Below are 8,381 nucleotides of genomic sequence, written 5' to 3'. Positions count from 1 at the left end.
TTATGTCAAGTATTATATCAAATTACTCGTATGGTCATGAGGATTCCAAAAATGTAAACTAGTAGTTTGTTATGTGTCAGTCAGACCTTTCAAGAGGGCGCTATGACGAAAAACGTTCAAAGGTCAACAACCTTTTTGAATTCTGACCATCGTCCGATTTTGGTATCTAATTATGTTTTCTTGCATGAGAAATACAACTACGCAACTTAAAAAACTGTATAAGGAACCGACGACCTCCTAATTACAATATAGATGTTTTAGCAGCCCTGTTGCAAAAGGGGGTCATCGGTTCCTTGTATTTTTTTAATTTGCTTAGTTGTATTTCTCATGCAAGAAAACATAATTAGACACCAAAATCGGACGTTAACTATGGTCAGAATTCAAAAAGGTTGTTGACCTTTGAACGTTTTTCGTCATAGCGCCCCCTTGAAAGGTCTGACACGTAATAAACTATACATTTTTGGAATTCTCATGACAATACGAGTATTTTGATATATTACTTGACATAATTGGAGCACTCTGAAAATTTGACCCCCATGTGACCTTGATTAACCCCTCCCCGGAATGCCCGGAAGTTTCAGGAGGTGAGCCCAAGCTAAATTTATTCAGAATCAATCAAAGATCCCAAAATGACTCAAACTTTTATTCTATGATTTAGTCACGGAGTCTACAGGCTGGTCCTCTACTATAAAGCACATTAATTTTTTGAATGGTCTGAAACGGTAGAGCCAGAGGGTAGCATATCGAGCATATAACAGCTTCAGAGGGTGGCAAACATGGTTAGGTGCAAATACCTTTTCGGCATTCAGCAAAAATCATAAAGGTACAATAATGAAAATCACTGCCCAAATAGACAGATATGTCGCATAATTATGATTATTTAATAGATGACAGTCTGCAGTCTAATGCCTAGATCTCATATGCATTCACTTAGATCCATGCCTAGATCTCATAATATGCATTCACTTAGATCCAATGACCAAACCTCTTGATGCTGTTAGTGCGAGTTGCTAATACTTCCAAACAATGCGATGAAGTCTATGAATAGTTCTTCATAATTTTTAAGTGTCCATAGGCACAGTTACTGACATCTATTCAAAAGATCGCCGCTTTGTTGCCATACTGAACGGATGCAGGATCATCGGGTAGAGAGTAGTAGTAGCATCCTCAGGTTTATCCTGCTGTTTTGGAGCGATAGGCAAACAAAATTCAAAGGTCATGCATGTATATTCACAAAAAAAGGAATTAAGTCGGTCTAAACATTCATCATGTCTAATAGCAAAAGATGTAGGTCAAAACTTCAATGAACTTTCAGAATTTTCAGGTAAAAAAGAAATGCTACTAATTTTTGTTGTTGAAAAATTGTGCTTAATCTATACAGGGAAGTGCAAACCAATGAACGAAGTCTGTGTGGGGGTGTGTCTGTGTGTGTCCGGCTATGCGTTTCGCCGCGCTTCGACGCATCGATCCGATATTTCGGATATGGATATGTATCGGGAAAAGCATGTTGACCGGATGGTTTTGCAGGTCATCGGAGGTCAAGGTCAAAAGTCAAAATTTCAAACTTTGTCCTATCAGGCCAAACTTGGTGGGTGGAATCCTTGATACGAAGGGAATGTATGGCCGAAATAAAATCGCAGGTCAGCCGAGGTCAAAGGTCATTACGGAGGGGGGTCAAATTTCAAAATTATGCCCTATCGGACTCAAACTTGGTGGGTGGAATCCTTGATACGAGAGGAATATAAGCGCGAAATAAAATCGCGGTCAACCGAGGTCAAAGGTCATCACGGAGGGTTCAAATTTCAATTTTTGTCCGATCCGGCTCAAATTTGGTGGGTGGAATCTTCGATAGGAGGGGAACACGTAAAAATATAATCGTGGTCATCCGTGGTCAATGGTCATCCAGGGGCTACATTTTAATATCACGGGAGCATGAACAAAATCAAACCGAGGTCACTTGAGGGCGAAGGTCAAATGGGGTCAGTATGCCCAACTGGGCTTAAAAGTAGTAAAAAGAATGACGGGAACATGTCAAAAAGTCAAAAGGGGTCATCAGGGGTCAAATAGCATCGCTATCAGCAATTCTCACAGCAACGAGTGAACTAGTTTATATAACGATACTTATGTGTTCACACATGTCTGGCTTACCTTGCTTAAAATCCCAATGGGAGGTGATCGCACGTACTTCTATTTGGCTCATATTACCTGTGCTGTGTAGAAATGTTTTAAATAACATAAATATAATAATAATAGACAAGATATTAATAAAGCGCCATTATTGCCAAAGAATGCAAGGTACTAAGAGGAAGAAAGGGGCAACAAGAAAATATTAGGAAGTTGTTTCCAAAGATTGAGAAAGTCGCTACAAGCATGCTTGTAAAAAGTTGTAATACGTATTAAGACCCGAAAAAATCTTTTCCAATGACATTTGCACCATTTCTGGAGAATCTTGAACAATTTATGATTATTTTGCAAGTGATATATCATCTCACCGAGCTCTAACAGAATAGCAAAATATTTGTGAAATTTAATGTAATATTAGTGTTTTGGTCTGTTCTGTAGAATTGTTCATATAATAATACGGCAGAATTCCATCTACAAGCGTATAATTATGCTTCTGAATGTGTGTGGGGTTTGACAAAAGAGACAAAAAGGTAGACACCCTCTTTAAAACATTACAATAGACTAATCTTACTATATTAATAATATACGTTTGTACAGTAATATAGTTTTGGTGGAGGGCGTCTGCATTTCGCCTCTTTCGTCAAAAAAAAGACCACACCACTCATTTAGAGGCATATATGCTTGCAGATGGATTTCTACGGTATTATATGATACCTCTCTGCGCATCCTATAACATGATGCAGTCATGTATACAGTAGAATTCACCACGACCTTTGCGGGACTTAAACCCCATTAAAAGCTATTAAACCAAGATAACACTCATTGAAAACAGCTCAACTGATTAAATCAAGATCTTCTCTGGTTGTGCACATGTGTCTGTTTTATATTTGCGGTATCGCAATGAGCTGGTATTATAGCTTCAGTTGGGTAACCCGATTATAAAGGAAACGCAAGGAAACAATGGTATGTGGTCCTTTGTTCACGAAATGAGACAATGGTCTGCTTTTTGTTAACCAGCATTCTTGAAAATGAGCAACATAATGATTGTTGACTTAACACGGTTTGGAAATAATTTCTTCATATTTTTGGTGTTATCTGTCGTTTACATATCCTTCCTAAAACACCAAAGTACGAATATTTCCAAACATCTAAATTAGCTAAAATTTAGGACATGTTACAAAACTATATTTTCTAGAATTTTAGAAGAATACTTTTAATATTGGCCGGTTCTTTTTCACACAGCGACGTTAACTAGGCAATGTACTATTACCTATAACATACACTAAAACACCAAAGTACGAATATTTCCAAACATCTAAATTAGCTAAAAATTTAGGACATGTTACAAAACTATATTTTCTAGAATTTTAGAAGAATACTTTTAATATTGGCAGGTTATTTTTCACACAGCGACGTTAACTAGGCAAATCCCCATACTTCTAACGTACGCTATTTGTAGAGGTCACGCGTCAATGGTAAGAGCACTGTGTATTGTGTATAGGAAAACGGACAGTAACTGCAGTATGGTGTCCGTTTTCCTCCAGGTGATCATGTGATATGAAATGTAAAATATACCCAAGTATACTAAAATCAAGTAGTCATCAACACCATCGTACTGAAATGACAAATGAAACAAGTTGCAGGATGGGTAAATATTTTGTTGTTCTCAAATGCCAGAAATACATTAAAACGTGATATAGGCATCCAGCACTGTCTATTTGATCACATTTTGTAATTTCCCCTAATGACACATCGTCAGCCTGCTACGCTAATTGCCAAAGTCATTTTTTTAAATAATTTTGAGAACAAAGTACAAAATATGATTCAAGCATGCATTTAAATACAATTATTCACCAATCTTTGCCCAAGAACAAATGATAATGATACAAATGAAAGGGAATAATCCGAAATAATTAGGGTGATTACATAATTGATGCATGCTTGAACCACATTTTGTTCTTTGTTCTCAAAATTACAAAAAAAAGACTAAGCCATTAGCGTCGCAGGCTGACGATATGCAGGATATTATTGGTCACCGATAATAACACTTACAAATAAAAGTAAACTTCATTTTTTAATATTAGCTAAACACTAACCTCGTTCACTACTGTATTTTCTCTACTTTCAGCCTTCTGTTTTAACATAACGTTCCCTCTCTGCAAAATAGATTTTTAAAAAGCAATCTTGAGAAACACTACTTTATTAATTAGCCACACTATATACACTCGGGCCATCCGTATCCTCCTGTGAGTTATGACATTTTATTGATTTTAATACGTATTTACCCTTTTGATATAAAATTGGATTGATTAAGCCCATATTTATTGGTCGAGCTATAGCGAGACCAATAAATATTGGGCGTAAAGCATCCAATTTGATCATTATTATGTTTAGGATCCGATATTTTCACACACTTAGATTCATCGGAACATAATAATGTTCAAACTTGGGAAATGGCAAAAACTACTAGTCTTACACGCGTATGCGATTATAGTGTGCATACGCCTGGTCCTTGCGTATCAAAACTCCTGTTCAGTCTTCCATACATTGAAAATTGCATTACTGTAACTATTCCTCACCCAGCATTGAATACAGTTGAATGTGGTATGAAGATTCTTGAATAAGTATTAGGCCCTACTTGCAAAAGAAGGCACCTAAAAACGAAAAAAAGTACAAAGGTGAAATTAGTCCTCCGCAAGTATGAAATCGAGAGCTATAAATTATCTGTCAGATGCTTACCTTAAACTATCAATGACTATGGTGTCCGACGCATAATTATCTTGTTGTATGATCATGCTCTACGTAATCAGATGGAACCAGGTGTATTGCTACTGTCCTGTTCTTAAACTATGGACTGAAATACTCACGTGTGTATGTATCGTCTGCATACGAGTATGTCCGGCCTACATGTAAAAAAAGCCGGGGAAAAAAGGCGGGGAAAAAGGCTGAATCGATGACATATCCACAATTTATGCGTACACACTTGATGTTCAGGTTGTAAGAATTCATCTGTAGTTTTCCATAAAAACATACCATACTTCCAGCTGGTAAGAACAAAGACAAAAACGAAATTTTCCCACCCAAAAATAAAATCTGGGTATACCTTGCATTATTTTTTTACCTGTTGAAAATAATCTTTTCTCCCTTTGATATTACATACATACTACACTATATTTACGCTACATCTACGCTACAACTACGCTACAGCTACGCTAGCATACACGGTAATGTATAACACACCCCAGGGCACACCTGACGTTGAAATCAGGTTGAAATTTCCACGTCCGGACGTCTAAATCAGGTTGAAATCACGTTGTATTTGCAAACGGACTTCAACCGGATTTCAACCTCCTTAATTTTTGCATTAAAAGTTGGTTGAAATCGGATTGAAATTTCAACGTTGTATCAACGTTGAAATTTCAACCTCTAGGTTGAAATCAGGTTGAAATCAGGTTAGGTTGAAACTTCGACGTTGTATCAACATTTATTCAATGTCGAAATCCTAACCTTTAACCTGGGACACTTTAACACATTTGCAACATGTGTTCCAGTTCACAACAAGTATTTAAGAATTTAATAATTATCCTTTACACCCAAATGTGTCCGAGGCAGTAAAAAAACGAGGACACATATTCTATTACCACAAAATAGTGCTATTTAAAGAGAAAATATCACAATTTTGCCCAAACATTTTAAGTTGTTTACCTCAAGGTGACAGCGAGTAAACGCGTTATAACGGCGGTAATGTATTGCATCTCGCTATGTTCGCTATTATGCAAGAAGAACATAAAGTTCGTTGCCCTGGCCACTTTATTGTTAATCAAGGTCTTTCGCGTGATGATTACCCTTAGACAGAGATCACGACGACCGCCATCTGATTTCCCTTCACAACAGCGTACGACTGCAGTAGTAAAGTGTTCCAATTTGAACCATTGAACTCGATGTCACTACCGGGTCCACTGCTACAGCGACGCTGACTGTAGGAGTTAACTTTTTCAAATCAAAATCAACACCTGTCCCATCCAGGAGACCTACTTCCCTAGGACTTGAATTCCCGAGTGTAAGACTCAAGAATCATTGATTAACATAATATCATGGCTGAGACCCACAAAAGGTATATAAACTACTGGTGCATACAATTCAAGAGCTCAGAGGGTGAATATCCCTGGATTCCTACCAGGCGTGTATATGACCTGGAAGTTACAATGGATAAAGGATTACTGTGAAACTCGTATGTGCATATATATCATTGTAATTCAAGAAAAGAATATCAAAATCCAAGGAGATAGCAAAGAAATAAGCCAACAGATATTTGCACAAATTATACCCTTATTATATTGCGACATCTTTTATCTTTGAAGATATCTATATCTTTGAAGATCTATGAAAGCTTTCTCTCAAATACCTGAGATAAATAAATTACAACTTAACAAGCTAATTAATTAAGATATAAACCCCGATTATATTTAACCATTTTGCTAATTGGAGATAACCTACTTAACTATTCTCTTGCAAATAACTCTTTCTGTAAAAGATTTCTTTCTCACATGTGCTCCTATGCTTTGAAAAAGATGAGGAACATTTTGACGATATCATGCTAATAACACATAATTGACAATTCATAACTCTTAATTTTGTTTTGTTTTTCTATAACCCTTTTGTATGCAACCTTACTAACTTTACCATAAAGTTACCATAAACTTACATATATCCTTTCATTTAACTATTATCTTCAAGATTTTTTCTTCCTTGAAAGGGTTTACCAACTCTATTGATATAATATTAAATATTTTTCACCAACAACATACCCTTATATATAAAGGGAGTGGTGGGTGGGAAAATTTTCCCGATGTTGCTTGTTTGATTGCAAATCAACAATGATAATCAAACCATGATGGCGCCCCAATGTTCTCACGAGACGGCGACTCCCATTGGTTCATGGTCCCTGCCAATAACAACAACTGCCCAACAATGACCCGACCTGGAAAAATGGAATCATCCCTTTTCTCAGCATGGGTAAAATGAGTTTTACTTTTGTCTCTCACATCATATGAAAGAGAAAGAGGGGATACAAATTACAATACACCACATTAGCAATGTGACATCAACCGAAGAATGTGACAGAATGTGACATCAACCGAAGGACACTTACCAAAATTCTTGAATTCTCCGACAGCTACTAAACATCACAAAATGCAGATCTATATGAAACAGCCAAAGAAACCAATTGGACAAAGAAAATAAAGAAAAAGGACACCTGTCATGGCTATGACAACCTACTTTGACTGCCAGAAGACACACCAGCCAGAAAAGCCAATTCCATGACAGAATATCTGCGGCTGCGCAAAATAAAAAGTCTGGGAAAGCCCAAAACTACTTGGATGTCTTTGATCTCCATGTGCCCCCTCTATAGCTCTCTATGTGGCACTATGCCTAAAGAATAAAAAAATCCGGGTAAGAAATACACAAATTCTACATTCTTGAACACCATGTGCCCCTCTATGCGGCAGCTATGCCTAAAGGATAAAAATATGGATAAAAACTACATAAGAAAAGGGTTCTACATTCTTGATCCCCATGTGTGCCCCTCTATCCGGCAGCTATGCCTAAAGGATAAAAATATGGATAAAAACTACATAAGAAAAGGGTTCTACATTCTTGATCCCCATGTGCCCCTCTATGCGGCAGCTATGCCTAAAAGGATAAAAATATGGATAAAAACTACATAAGAAAAGGGCTCTACATACTTGATCCCCATGTGACCCTCTATGCGGCAGCTATGCCTAAAGGATAAAAATATGGATAAAAACTATATACATAAGAAAAGGGTTCTACATTCTTGATCACCGTGTGCCCCCTCTATGCGGCAGCTATGCCTAAATAAGATTTTAAAATATGGGTTATTTGGCTGAAGCGGCCAAGTAGAGAGACGTCACTAAAAACATGAAAAACAAATACGAGTATTTAACATCAAATGCATTTTGTTCAATAATCTGGAACAGAAAATTGTGATAATAGGCCTAAATGTTTTTGTGAACAATTGCAAAATGACAAATGTTCAGATGTGGTACCGTCACTGATTACTAATCTTCCTATATAAACATAAAGTAAAGACATAATTTAATAAGACGAGTTAAAATATGGACGCAAAGTTTCATAATGTGACCCCTAACATATTTCTGCCTGTGCACTAAAACGCTCAAATACAGGCTGTATCAAAATGACTTGTACCCATCAAGTTTGACGTCATCGAAAAG

This window comes from Amphiura filiformis, chromosome 5 (assembly GCF_039555335.1).
Source record: "Amphiura filiformis chromosome 5, Afil_fr2py, whole genome shotgun sequence".
Classification (NCBI taxonomy): domain Eukaryota; kingdom Metazoa; phylum Echinodermata; class Ophiuroidea; order Amphilepidida; family Amphiuridae; genus Amphiura; species Amphiura filiformis.
The sequence above is the reverse complement of the archived record's forward strand: the minus strand, read 5'-3'. Positions refer to the sequence as shown.